The sequence below is a fragment of the Tupaia chinensis genome, unplaced genomic scaffold (assembly GCF_000334495.1).
Source record: "Tupaia chinensis unplaced genomic scaffold, TupChi_1.0 Scaffold000682_1, whole genome shotgun sequence".
In the NCBI taxonomy this organism is placed as follows: domain Eukaryota; kingdom Metazoa; phylum Chordata; class Mammalia; order Scandentia; family Tupaiidae; genus Tupaia; species Tupaia belangeri.
In genome coordinates this window covers 459,934-473,789 of record NW_006160205.1, presented here as the reverse complement: position 1 = coordinate 473,789, position 13,856 = coordinate 459,934, and the positions used below count along the sequence as shown (strand labels likewise).

Below are 13,856 nucleotides of genomic sequence, written 5' to 3'. Positions count from 1 at the left end.
CTCTTCCGAAAACCACCAGCTCAGACACAGCTTCTGTCTGCCCCAGCACAAGAACACAAAGTTTGTCCTGAAACCCACTTGGAGGAACTTCTCCTGGAGAGAATAATGTCTTTTGAGGATTACCTAAGCTGTTATTTCAGGAGACATGGATTTCTGAACCAAGCAATTCCAGGACAGAAGTAAAAAAATGCAAGTGCCCTGGTCCAGCAGATGGCATAGCTGTTACGATGCTGGCCTCCCACATGGCTGACCGTGGTTCACGTGCTGGACCTAGTGGCTTCAAAATCACTCAGGGTGGGACCAGCAGTTGGCGTAATGACTATGTTGCTGGACTCCCATGTAGCCAACTGCGGTTTGAGTCCTGGTCCCAGTGGCTTAAGCTCACACCAAGAGTGTATGCATGCGTACACAAGATCCCAAGAGGAGAATGGAGGAGAAGGGATTGCGGTATGGCCATCCCCCCTGGGGGGTGATTTCTTGCTTTCTATTTCTGTCTCTCTCTGTCTTTCTGGTGAGCGCACATGCCCTATAGCAATGAAACCTCTCCAAAAAAAAAAAAAAAATCACTCAGGGCATGTGTGTACCTTCATGGTCAAGATGCCAGGAGAACAAAGGAGGAAAAGGAGTTACGGCATGGCCAACCACCTGAGGGGGGATTTCTCAGTTTCCCTCTCGCTGTCTCTGTCTCTCTCTCTCTCTCTCTCTCTCTGGTGAGTGCCTGCACCCTAAAGCAGGAAAATATCTTTAAAAGTGAAAATAATGAAAATGCCTTCTGAATTGAATACTTTTAAAGACCACTTCCTTTTGTTTTTCTTTTTTAAGAGAGATCTTTGCTCCAGGGTGGGTGCACTCCCTGGAAACACACACACACACACACACACACACACACACACACACACAGAGAGAAAGTGAAAAATCACTCCCCCATGGGAGATGGCCACACCGCAGCCCCTTCTCCTCCATTCTCCTCTTGGGATTTTGGATATGCATGCACATGCACCCAGTGTGAGTTTCAAGCTGCGGGGTCCAGGACTCAAATCGTGGTCAGCCGTGTGGGAATCCAGCCCATTAAGCACTCTGCCATGAGCTGGCCCAAGGTCACTGCTTTTTAACATAGGCTATAGCTACCTGGGTTTGTTGGCGCTCCTTGGGGTCTGCCTAGGGATAGGATTGCAAAGCAGACAGGTTTTCAGAGACCTCCTCCTTTAGCAGTCATCTCCATCCCTGTCTCCTGCACTCCCCTGTCCTCAGCGTTGATGATCATGAAAGCCTCAATAAGAGGGTCTTAATTTGCATGGTTTCTTCCCATGAAGACTTTGCCTGTTAAGAGGAGTTGATTACTGCCAAGGTGTGGGGGGGAAACAGGGCACATTTTCAGAGGAAGTAATGGCAGCATCCGTAGCAGGAAAACAGGAGGTAGTGGCTTTCTCTGTCACCCTTATCACCGTGGTGGTCAGCCCTCTCCTCTGCTCCCAGCTAAGGCACCTCTCACCCAGGCTTGTTGTAGCCAGTTTATTTTGACATCATCAGTAACCTTTGTTCATGGAATTTAAAAATTGCAATACTTCCCTGTTTTTCTTCCCTGCATTCTCCTGTTTCTGAGCAAACTCTCTGTCTGTCGTGTGCACGCATGCGTTTCAAGAGTGGATCCTTAATTAGTTTCGCGCAAAATGTGTGTCACAGCTACCTGAATTTCTTCTCCTTCCTGGCCCCGTTTAACCAAACACCTCCCACATCTCCGTTCTTCGTGCTCATCCTGATTGACTCATAGGTGATACTGGCTGCCACTCGGCAAACCAGTGACCTTTTCGAGCTGGAGTTGACAAAAGCTGATAGAACAGGGTGAAAAGGGGTAGCCAGGAGCCCGCGGCTAGCCCTTCTTCATTAAGGAGGAAGCAGCATAGGTGAGAGGGAGGTGTACTTGGAATACTTTGGGACTATTTGGATAATTTGTTGAAGAATTAAAGTAGCATAAGGCAAATAAAAGATGAGGGGCAATGAACATTCAGGGAAAATGAGACAGGGTACAAGATAAATACAGAATGATTTTAAATGCCTACTTTAGGGCCAGTCAGTGTGTGCTGGTTAAGGTGGCTGGATCCCACATGGTCAGTTGTGCAATTCGGCACTTGGAGTCCTGGGACTCTGGATTGAGAGAGCCACGGGTATATGTGTGTGCATGCTCCAAATTCTAAATGCAGGGACAACGGCATGACCATCCCATATGGGGGGAGCTGCTTTCTCTCTTTTTCTCTGTCTCTCTCCAGTGAGCACAGGCACCTGCTGGCAACATTTTTATTAAAATATTTTAGAAATTACAGGTCTACTTTAGAGATAATATTTTATGCATTTCCTGGATCTCTTACCTTTTAAAATGAGAAGAAATTACCTGGAAAAGTAAAACCTAGGGGGAAAAAAATGGGTGTAAAATATATTAAGCACCAGAAACCACCCTTCGTACATCTCCCCAGAAAAGTTGTTTTCACTTCCAATGAAACAAAACCAAAAAAACCTGTGAGATCGGAATGAGGTATGTGTGAAGTACACTGAGCTCTTGGGATGGAAGTTGCTACAGTATAACTTGTTGCACATCCTGACTAGGGTGTCCATTGTGATTTCAGTGTACTCCTAGACTAGCTAGATAACAGGAATGACTCTAACCAATTTAGCAGTGGTATAAACCAGTGTGACTCTTTTTTCTTTATTCATAATAGAGTGCACGCATGTGCGAGAGAGAGAGAAAGAGAGAGATGAGCCTCGCCACAGGATCCAGTCACACCATGGTCCCCTTCCTCTAGTCCTCCCACCCGTCAGATCCTGGGCACTCATATACGTGCCTGGTTTGTTTCAGGCTGACCTGGCTGGGGATTTGGGATTTGCCCTGTGGTCATCATGTGGAATTTGACTACTTTTTTTTTTTTTTGAGACATTTTTGCTGTAGCAAAAACCCCCTATAGGGTGTGTACACTCACCAGAAAGACAGAGATGGAGAGACAGAAAGCGAGAAATCACCCCCCCCCCGGGGGGGGGGGCCACACGGGGGTGGCCACACCACAATCCCTTCTCCATTCTCCTCTTGGAATCTTGGGCATGCATGTGCACACGCCCAGCGTGAGTTTAAGCCACTGGGTCCTGGACTCTAACTGCGGTCGACTACATGGGAGTCTGGCGACATAACCATTATGCCAACTACTGGTCCCGGAATTTGGCTTCCTGAGTGTGTGTTCCCCCTGTGCCATAGAGCCCAACCAATGGGATTTTTAAAAATCTGTGTTTAGGGTCAACAGGTAGCATGATGATTAAGATGTTGTATTCCCACATGGCAAACCATGGTTCAAGTCCCAGTGGCTTACTGGGGACTTTGCCTTCTGTCTCTCTCTGGTCACATGTGCCCTATAGCAAATTAAATAACAACAATAATAAATAAAACATCTTTTTTTTAAAAAAAATCTGTATTTAGGGGCTGGCAGGTGGCATGGTCGTTAAGGGTGCTGGACTCCCATGGCCAACCATGGTTCAATCCTGTACCTGATGGTTTGCTTTCTCACTTTCTCTCTCTCTTTGTCTCACTCTGCCCCTATCTGGTCAAATTAAAAATAAATAGACAAAGTTAAATACATTTATTATTTTAAATCCATATTTAGTCAGACTTTACCCTTATGTTAAAATTCGTATTATTTAGTTTTATGTAGAACTTTTTTTGTTAATATATTATGTTATTAATAATACAAGTGTTTTGGCTCATTTTTTACACCTTTCTTTTCATTGTCAAAGAGCATGTGCGTTTTCCAGAAAAAAAAAAAAAAAGAGAGACATGGACAGGCAGAGAAGGTGCCCCCTGGTGGGGTGTAGTCATGCTGCAATCCTTTTTCCTCCATTTCTTCATCCCCCAGGATTTGGGGTGCACACACTTATGCCCACTCTGGCTTTCAAGCTGCTGGCACCGAGACTCAAGTTGGCCAGGAAGAATCCAGCTCCCTATGTACACCATTTAACTGTTGGGCCAGCATTTAGTTTGGACCAGTCTTTGACTCCTTCTTAAATCTTCTGTGTTTTTCTTTTTTTTTAATATAATAGTATTTACCATCTTGCTAAGATTTAAATAAGTTTCACAGGGTTGAGCACAATCTTTTTATCTCAAGAACCCAAGTTTCTAGACATTATGTCCCTGACTCGACCCTTCTGCTCATCGTCCATCCCACCCCAGTCCCCAAAGAATAATTTTCTTTGTTCATTTGTTTTAATTTCTAGGGGACACATGCTCTCACCAGAGGACAGTGAGAGAGAGAGGGAGAAACTATCCTCCACTCCCCACTACCCAATGGGGCATGGTCATGCTGCAGTCCCCTTTTCTCCATTTCCCATTTTATTAGGATTTGGGTAATGCTCGTATGTGCACTCAGCATAACTGTTAAGCTCGTAGTGCCAGGATTCAAACTGCAGTTCATCACGTGGCATCTGACTCTTAACCACAGTGCTACAGAGCCAACCAGCACACTTTCCCTAAGACCACGTCTGTCAGAGTACACTTGGAATGCATAGAATCTCAGCCCATGGAAATGTACTATCAATTAATTACTTTTCTCCCAGTGGCCCAGAACAACTGGTCTTATCCTCTACTTTCCTTTAGTTTTCTTTTGTTTTTCCTTTGATGGATTATCCTTATCATCTCTTAGGCTTCTTCGTTTTTCTATTTACATAAATTTATAAGGTGATGACGGCTAATTTCATATACACACAAACACACACATATGTATATCTACTTTTTTTTTTTAAGGTTTTTGCCATAGGGCGCACACAATTGCTAGAGAGAGATAGTGAGAAGGAAATTCAGAAATCACCCTCCAGGGATGATGACCATGCTGCAATCCATTCTCCTTCGTTCTCCTCCTGGGACTTTGGGTATGCACACACATGTGCCCAACATGATTTTCAAGCCACCTGGCCCGGGACTCAAACCATGGTCGGCCATGTGAAAGTCCAGTGTCCTGACCACCACACCACCTGCTGGTCCCTATTTATTCATATTTAAAGTTCAGTTTGGACCTAATGTAAACATAGACTTTGTCTATTCAGTTTGCTATTATGCCCCCAGCCCTTACAAGAATACAGGGACACATAGTAGACTTAGTAACTCCATATGTATTTATTGAATGAAATTTCTATATAAGTTATGACTCATTCTTCATAAAGCTTTTTTTTTTTTTTGGAGAGGTTTTTTGCTATAGGGCGTGTGCACTCACCAGACAGACAGAGAGAGACATAGAGACAGAAAGAGAGAAATCACCCCCCCAGGGGGCATGGTCACGCCGCAATCCCTTCTCCTCCATTCTCCTCTCGGGATCTTGGGCACGTACGCACACACGCCCGGTGTGAGTTTTAAGCCACCGGGTCCGGGACGCGAACCGCGGTCGACTACGTGGGAGTCCAGCAACATAGCCATTACGCTAACTGCTGGTTCCCTTCATAAATCATTTTTTAAGGAATTATTTAATTTTAGGGACTAGCAGTTAGTATAATGGCTATGTCGCTGGACTCCCATGTAGTCGACCACAGTTCGAGTCCCAGACCTGGTAGCTTAAACTCAAGCTGGGTGTGTGTTTGTGCATGTCCAAGATCCCGAGAGGAGAAAGGAGAAGAGATTGCATCATGGCCATCCCCCTGGGGGGGTAATTTCTCACTTTCTATCTCTCTATCTCTCTCTGTCTCTCTGGCGAGCGCACACGCCCTATATCCAAAAGAAAAGAAAAAAGAACTATTTAATTTTATTTATTATTATTATCTTAAATTTGGTGTAGGGTATGTGTCCCCACCAGAGAAAGTGAGAAAGCAAACTGCTAGGTCTGGGACTAGAACCACAGTCAGTCATGTAGGAGTCCAGTGCCTTAGCTGTCATGCCATCTACTGACCCTACCCCTTCCTTTTTATGTTTGAGTAACTTAACTATCCAGAGGGCTTGTGTGGATGATTTATATTTTCCTTCACATGATAGGTTAAACAGATAGCTCATAGGTTATTGTGGTATAAAATAGATCCCTTTGAAAAGCAGCCTAAGGCTCTTTTTTTCTCCTTCTTCTTTTAAATGTATCATGCTGGTTTGATCTTCAGACAAAAACACTCCTTTAATTACTGTGCAGTCGAGTTTCACTCAGAACCTCTGGGACACTAAGATGGAAGCACATTCAGTTCTTTGTCTTTCACTTGGCTATTGACTTGCCTTCTGACTTGGTTATTGGCGGTCTGAAACATTTTAATGTATACTTTATTTTTTTAAGGTAAAAAGCAAAACAAAACAAAAGTGAATTCACATATTTTTTATTTCAGATAAATTACTTTGTTTTATGGGATCATCAGAAAAGTCATAACATCTTTTTCTATGTTTTTCTATGCAAAAATGTGTCATGACTTTTCTGATAACCCAATATTTTTGTATATGAAAAACTGTAATTAGAAGAAAGCAATTATGACAATCTTGTATTTTCTGTCCTACTTCATAAACCAAATTTGTTTTGCATAATTACTACATAGTTTTTGAAAAGACTCTCCTTTCTCCATTGCACTGCCTTTGTTTTGGGTCATTGAAAAAAATCATGACTCATTTTTGCATAGAAAAACATAGAAAAATATGTCATGACTTTTCCAATGACATCATACCTCTTTCAAAGATTAGTCAATCACATGTATGTGTCTATTTTTGAATTTTCTGTACTGTCCTGCTAATCTGTTGTCAGAAAAGTCATGGTGTATTTTTTTTCTGTTTTTCTCTGCAAAAATGCATCATGACTTTTCAGATGACTCAATATTTGTCTGTCTTAACACCAATACCAAACTGTCTTGATTGCTATAGCATTCTAGTAAGTCTTGGAATCAAGTAATGTCTGTCTCTCAATTTGTTCCCCCCCCCCTTTTTTTTTTTGGAGAGGTTTTTGCTATAGCGCGCGTGTGCTCACCAGACAGACAGAGAGAGACAGAGAGATAGAAAGCGAGAAATCACCCCCCCAGGGGGGATGGCCACACTGCAATCCCTTCTCCTCCATTCTCCTCTCGGGATCTTGGGCACGCACGCACACACACCCGGCATGAGTTTAAGCCACCGGATCCGGGACTCGAACCGTGGTCGACTATGTGGGAGTCCAGTGACATAGCCATTACGCTAAGTGCTGGTCCCTCGATTTGTTCTTTTGTAGTTTTTGTGGTTGGTAGTACGATTTAATGAGTAATAGTTGTGTGTATGATGTCAATCTTTAGAAAGTCAAAACTGAAACTTTCCCTTCTTGCTCTAGTTAATAGATGCCCTGATTTTGCACTCACTAGTTGTCTTTCGGTTAAAGTAATTTATCTGAGGCATTTCTGAATTTTTCCCAATAGGAGATAGATGAGTTATATACTTGTATGATCTTTTACTTTTTCTAGGTCTTCTTTTACATGGTACTTAATCCCATGATTATTTAACAATTAGGAAGGGACCTTAGAGGACTTTACTGGCTGAGTAAACCCTGGTAGATCCTGAAGTCGGGTTGTAGAGTTCATTTAGGAGCACTATCACTGGGTTCTATGTGCTCATTTTCTAAGATGCCCAAATGGAGAGAATCTAGAACAAGAGACTGACAACCCATAAGCTGTTGGGTGTGACACATTCTCTTTTGTACTTCTTTGACCATATAGATATATAGATATCTATATATAGTCCCATTTGGTACTCTTGTTGTCAGTGTGAAATGAACACCATTAATACCTGTTTTGCTTGAGGAGAGGCTTGGCGACTTGCTCAAGGCCACCCAATCAGAAGTAATAGAGATGGAATGTGGCATCGTCCCCTTCCTTCAATAATTGTGTTCCTAATCACTATGTTATAATGCTCTTATTACTAATGAATGAAGGGGATTCAAATTTGAAATATAACTAAAATAGTCCATTGACCTCTGGAATTTCTACTTTCTATGTCTACAGCTTTCCCGTGTATGCTCTCCTTTGAACCACTGTATAAAAACTTTGGTGGTATTTAGAGATACAGCCCTTGGGTCAAACTGATTGAATACATGTATGAGTTCTTTATTCATTGAATAATTCAGCACAGTTTCATTGGGTAGCCGTATGCTTGTCATTATTCAGTAAAACAAATAAAAACAAAGGTCTTTCTTTCATGAGGGCTGTGTTCAACTGGGGAGAGACACATGATAGACAACTTTTAGATAATGAGGATGAAGTTAGACCATGGTGGGGTGTCATATCCTCCTCAGATACCCATCTAAAGGCCTGTATTACAGTGCTAAACCTCAATTTTGAAATCACCTTTGATTTTTCAGGAACCTACCCTGTCTGTCCTTTGCAATTTTGAGCACTAAGTAGACTGTCTTTTTTAACCCAAGCTCACATCATTGACTTTCCTTTCTAGGAGCAACTTGCCTTATGAAAATAAGCATTTATCCATTTTGTTTTGTTTATATTTTTGCCAGAGGACATGCTTGCCAGAGAGGGGGGGGGGAAGCATCTCCTAATGAAGCATAGTTACATCATAGTCCTTTTTATACCATTTTTCCATCGCTATCAGATTGGCAAAGTTTAGGGAGCCTAATGATACCATGTTGGTAGAGAAGAAGAAAATCAGAACCCTCATACGTTACTAACTGGAGTGTAGATTGTACAAACACCTTGGGGGTCCATTTATTTGACAATATTTAATAAAGATTTTGGTATGTATGACCTCCTATCTAGCAGTTTCACTTGAGGACTTCAAAGCTAAAAAAAAAAAACTTATAGAAAATATGCACAATGTACTTTAGCATTGTGATTGCGGCAAATTGTGCTCAACCTGTACGTCCATCAGTATGGAAGTGGATTAGTGGAACATCATTAATAGAGAAAGTACATGAATTAGATGGATCATCGTAGATAGATCTCAGAAACCTAACATTGAGTGGCAAAGGCAAGATTGTTGAAACTGACATATGGCCAACAATTTATATATTTATACACACACACACATACACATACATACATACACACACACACACACATATTTATATATAAAATATATATACATATTTTTAAATGACATAGGTACTTTCTAGGTGCTATGTTAGTTATAAAGGCATTAAAAACATGGACTGGATGAATACACAGAAAATTTGCTGCTGAGGAGGGAGAGAGAGCAAAGGGGACTAGAGAGGGAGACCTGTGGGGTTTATTGTTATCTCTAATATTTAATTCATAGCAAATATGACAATACTTTCATTGCTTTCATAGGGGGCAGGATGATGGCCGTTATATCACAAATTCAAAGTTAACTCAAAAAGGGGGAGGGATACTCTAAAGGAAATAAAATTAATGAGGCACATCTTAACCAGAAACAGTCCCAAAGTGTTTCTCAGAAGTGTGTCCTCGCAGTATAGGTTTGATATTGCACTTTTTGTCAACTGTGACACAGTGGATAATGGCAGGTGTCCTTGGGTAGCTTTCTTGCGTGTGACTTGGGATTTGTTCTAGTTGTCTTCTCTGTTGCTGTTGTTCCTCAGGCTGTCATTGTCTTCGAGGGTGACAACTTTGCCTATAAACACTTTAAAGTTCAACCCCGTGCTATTTACCAAAGACAATGTAATGGCTGTTCTATAAGCCTCTCATAGAAATTGTGAGAGAGCTTCATCAACTTATTGCAGTTAGTGTTGGGGAAGTTGGAGGTAAATGGGTGCTGGGATCATCTGTTGGTGGCATTATAAGAAGAATAGCCTTTTGCGGGGAATTTAGGCAAGATCTTTCAAGATGTAAAATAAACACGCTTATTACATGGCAATCTTCTACCTCAAAGACCCAACTCTCTGAAAAGTTCATAATGCAGCAAATGCAGCTCTGAATTAAAGTTGTGGAAATTGGAAACATTCTAAATGCCCTTTTGTCTGGATATGATTAAAAGTTTTTACTAATAGAATGGAGCACTTAGATGACTGCTTTTAAAAAGAGAGGCAGATCTAGGTGTGCGGACAAGGAAAACTGTCTATATTATATTCTGCAAGATGCAGAAAAATATGCGTATCACCAGATGCTTATTTAAAATGCATATTTTATACATATATACATTTTATGTGTATGTATAGATAGATAGATAGACAGATGTGAATACATACACACACACACACACATATTTATATATAAAATATATATACATATTTTTAAATGACATAGGTACTTTCTAGGTGCTATGTTAGTTATAAAGGCATTAAAAACATGGACTGGATGAATACACAGAAAATTTGCTGCTGAGGAGGGAGAGAGAGCAAAGGGGACTAGAGAGGGAGACCTGTGGGGTTTATTGTTATCTCTAATATTTAATTCATAGCAAATATGACAATACTTTCATTGCTTTCATAGGGGGCAGGATGATGGCCGTTATATCACAAATTCAAAGTTAACTCAAAAAGGGGGAGGGATACTCTAAAGGAAATAAAATTAATGAGGCACATCTTAACCAGAAACAGTCCCAAAGTGTTTCTCAGAAGTGTGTCCTCGCAGTATAGGTTTGATATTGCACTTTTTGTCAACTGTGACACAGTGGATAATGGCAGGTGTCCTTGGGTAGCTTTCTTGCGTGTGACTTGGGATTTGTTCTAGTTGTCTTCTCTGTTGCTGTTGTTCCTCAGGCTGTCATTGTCTTCGAGGGTGACAACTTTGCCTATAAACACTTTAAAGTTCAACCCCGTGCTATTTACCAAAGACAATGTAATGGCTGTTCTATAAGCCTCTCATAGAAATTGTGAGAGAGCTTCATCAACTTATTGCAGTTAGTGTTGGGGAAGTTGGAGGTAAATGGGTGCTGGGATCATCTGTTGGTGGCATTATAAGAAGAATAGCCTTTTGCGGGGAATTTAGGCAAGATCTTTCAAGATGTAAAATAAACACGCTTATTACATGGCAATCTTCTACCTCAAAGACCCAACTCTCTGAAAAGTTCATAATGCAGCAAATGCAGCTCTGAATTAAAGTTGTGGAAATTGGAAACATTCTAAATGCCCTTTTGTCTGGATATGATTAAAAGTTTTTACTAATAGAATGGAGCACTTAGATGACTGCTTTTAAAAAGAGAGGCAGATCTAGGTGTGCGGACAAGGAAAACTGTCTATATTATATTCTGCAAGATGCAGAAAAATATGCGTATCACCAGATGCTTATTTAAAATGCATATTTTATACATATATACATTTTATGTGTATGTATAGATAGATAGATAGACAGATGTGATTATATTTTTATTTAATTCTATCTGAATGAGCCTAGCAAGAAAAATAGAGAGTATATGTAAACTAGGGAGCAGAAATACAAGAGAGGAATGAGCTGGTATCTTTTATTTTATATTTATAGTTGTCTTTATTGTTTTAATATTTCTTTAAGTGAGGTGGTTTTAGAATGTTAAATAATCAACATCTGGGGCCCAGTACATGGTGTAATGGCTACATTGCTGGACTCTCATGTATTTGACTGTGGTTTGAGTCCTGGACCCGGTGGCTTAAACCCACACCGGGTGCATGTGCGTGCGTTGCCCAAGGTCCCGAGAAGAGAATGGAGGAGAAGGGATTGTGGTGTGGCCATCTCCCCCGGGGGGGAGGGGCGTAATTTCTCGCTTTCTGTCTCTGTCTCTGCCTTTCTGGCAAGCGCATACGCCCTATAGCAAAAACCTCTCCAAAATAAATAAATATATAAATAAATAATCAACATTTGTAATATTACTGATGCTTGAAAGACATTTTTGTTAAAAAGATGAAGGAAGCATGTCATATGTTAACATTTCATGGTTTATGCTAGTATTTTTCTTTAGGAGATGAATTTTTGACAGATCTCATCTGCCCTGCCTTTGTAATTTAAGATTTTTGTAAGACTCCAAAGAAAAAAGCTGAGGTAATGGAGCAGTGACAATAGTACATAGTTGAGTTTGCATGAAGGTGACTCTGATTTCAGCCCTGGGGAAGCTTGAGGATCACACACAGTGATTGACTGCATCTCCTATCTGATAATGCAGTCAACTCTTTTTAGGTATAAATAATGGCACAGCCCATTGGACAGGAGAGGAGAGCCAGGCAGTTCCATGGGTGTAATTGGTGTGTAAACTAAGCCAGTGATTTTACTTCGTCCTAACAAACGTGTTAATAACATGATAAAACAAAGGCCCTTGAATGGTTTTGGTGGTGGCGCCTACTCAACCTTTCCATCTTCAGGATGACATAAAGCTGTAACCAGCTTTCGGGAATGCTGTATAGATTTGATATTGCACTTTTTGTCAACTGTGACACAATGGATAATGGGGCTTTAAATAAGAAGGGGAATTCTTTCTCCTTTTGAAATGTGAATTAACAAGTGCTTATTTGCAGTATAAGTTGTTTGTTTGGCTTTCTCCATTTATTTCTGTTGTAGTTGTCTTCTTCCTCTTTCACCCCTTTATTGTGACAGATGGACACTCTCTGTCTCGCTCTCACATACACCATCTGTACTCATCAAATGCTGCCATTATTTACATTTCAAAAGATGATAGCTCAGTGGGGCCATGCAGTAGAAACAATGAACTTAACATTCCATAGTGTACTGATTGTCTCTGCACAAATTATTACTTCCTGTCATTTAGGAGACTTTGTTCACTTGTGAGGTGGCTGAAGGGACACTCACCTGCCTCACTGGAACGTTGGGCTGTCATCATTGTGCAGTGTCCATTGAGTGCGTAAGCTGTTGGGTAATTGGAAAAGTCCTGACATGTTTTTTTCTGTGAAAAAGATGCTTCATGACTTTTCTGACAACTCAATAAAAGAAGGATGGGTTATGATAATTGTCAGGTGGTTAGGTTAAGAAGAGAAGCTCCAAGTCTGCCTTCCTCCTTTGTAACAAAGACAGGCTTTCGTTTTGACTTTTCTCTTAGCAATTAAGACCTATTATACTCTATGGAAATATTCCAGAATTATTTGAGAGGAGGGAGAGCTTGATCCATAAAAATAAGTGGGACCAGCAGTTGGTGTAATAGCTATGCTGCTGGACTCCCACGTCGTTGACCGCAGTTCGAGTCCTGGACCTGGTGGCTTAAACTCACGCCAGGCGTGTGTGCATACGTGCCTGAGGTCCCAAGAGGAGAATGGAGGAGAAGGGATTGCGGTGTGGCCATCCCCACTGGGGGGTGATTTCTGTCTCTCTGTCTTTCTGGTGACCATATGCGCCCTACGGCAAAAACCTCCCAAACAAACAAACAAACAAACAAAAAACCTAACCTTTCAATATTGATCTGAATTCAATATTGCTCAAGCATCTGCTATGAGTAACGTACTGTGAGAAGCATAGGTTATAGGCTTTAATGAAGAGAAGGGTACTCCTTTCTCTCACACACAGCTCTTGTGTATATACATCAGTTACTGTGTATTACATAGATAAAAACATAGGTGTCTAACATAATCCATCACAGGAGAGAGGTACCTGTTTCCATGTATTACATTTAACTGGGAGGTATACCTAAGAGGGAAATATTAGAGATTGATTTCCTTTCCTTCCAGTGGATAAAAATCCCAGAGAATCCATTCATATGAGTTTCTTTTTTTTCATTAGTTTTTAGAATTATATATTTTTTTGAAATCAGGGCCTGTAGTAGAATCCTTTTACACGTGAGAAGTATAGATCATAACCAGGCATAATTAAAATGAACCATACCAGGCCATCAGGTGGCATGGAGCTTAACGCGATTGGATCCCACATGGCTGACTGCGCTGTTTGAGTCCCGGACCTGGCAACTTAAAACTCATGCTGGGCACATGTGTGTGTGCCTGCCTGGAAACCCGAGAAGAGGAAGGATTGGGACGTGGCTGTCCCCAGGTTTTATTTTTTACTTTCTTTCT

The 13,856-nt window shown here is 41.1% G+C and overlaps 1 protein-coding gene across 1 annotated transcript in view; it reads left to right on the top strand.

The window, feature by feature from the left end:
• MITF (melanocyte inducing transcription factor) overlaps window positions 1-13,856 on the top strand; it is a gene marked incomplete in the record, with an annotated part of 266,669 nt that overhangs the window by 197,293 nt on the left and 55,520 nt on the right.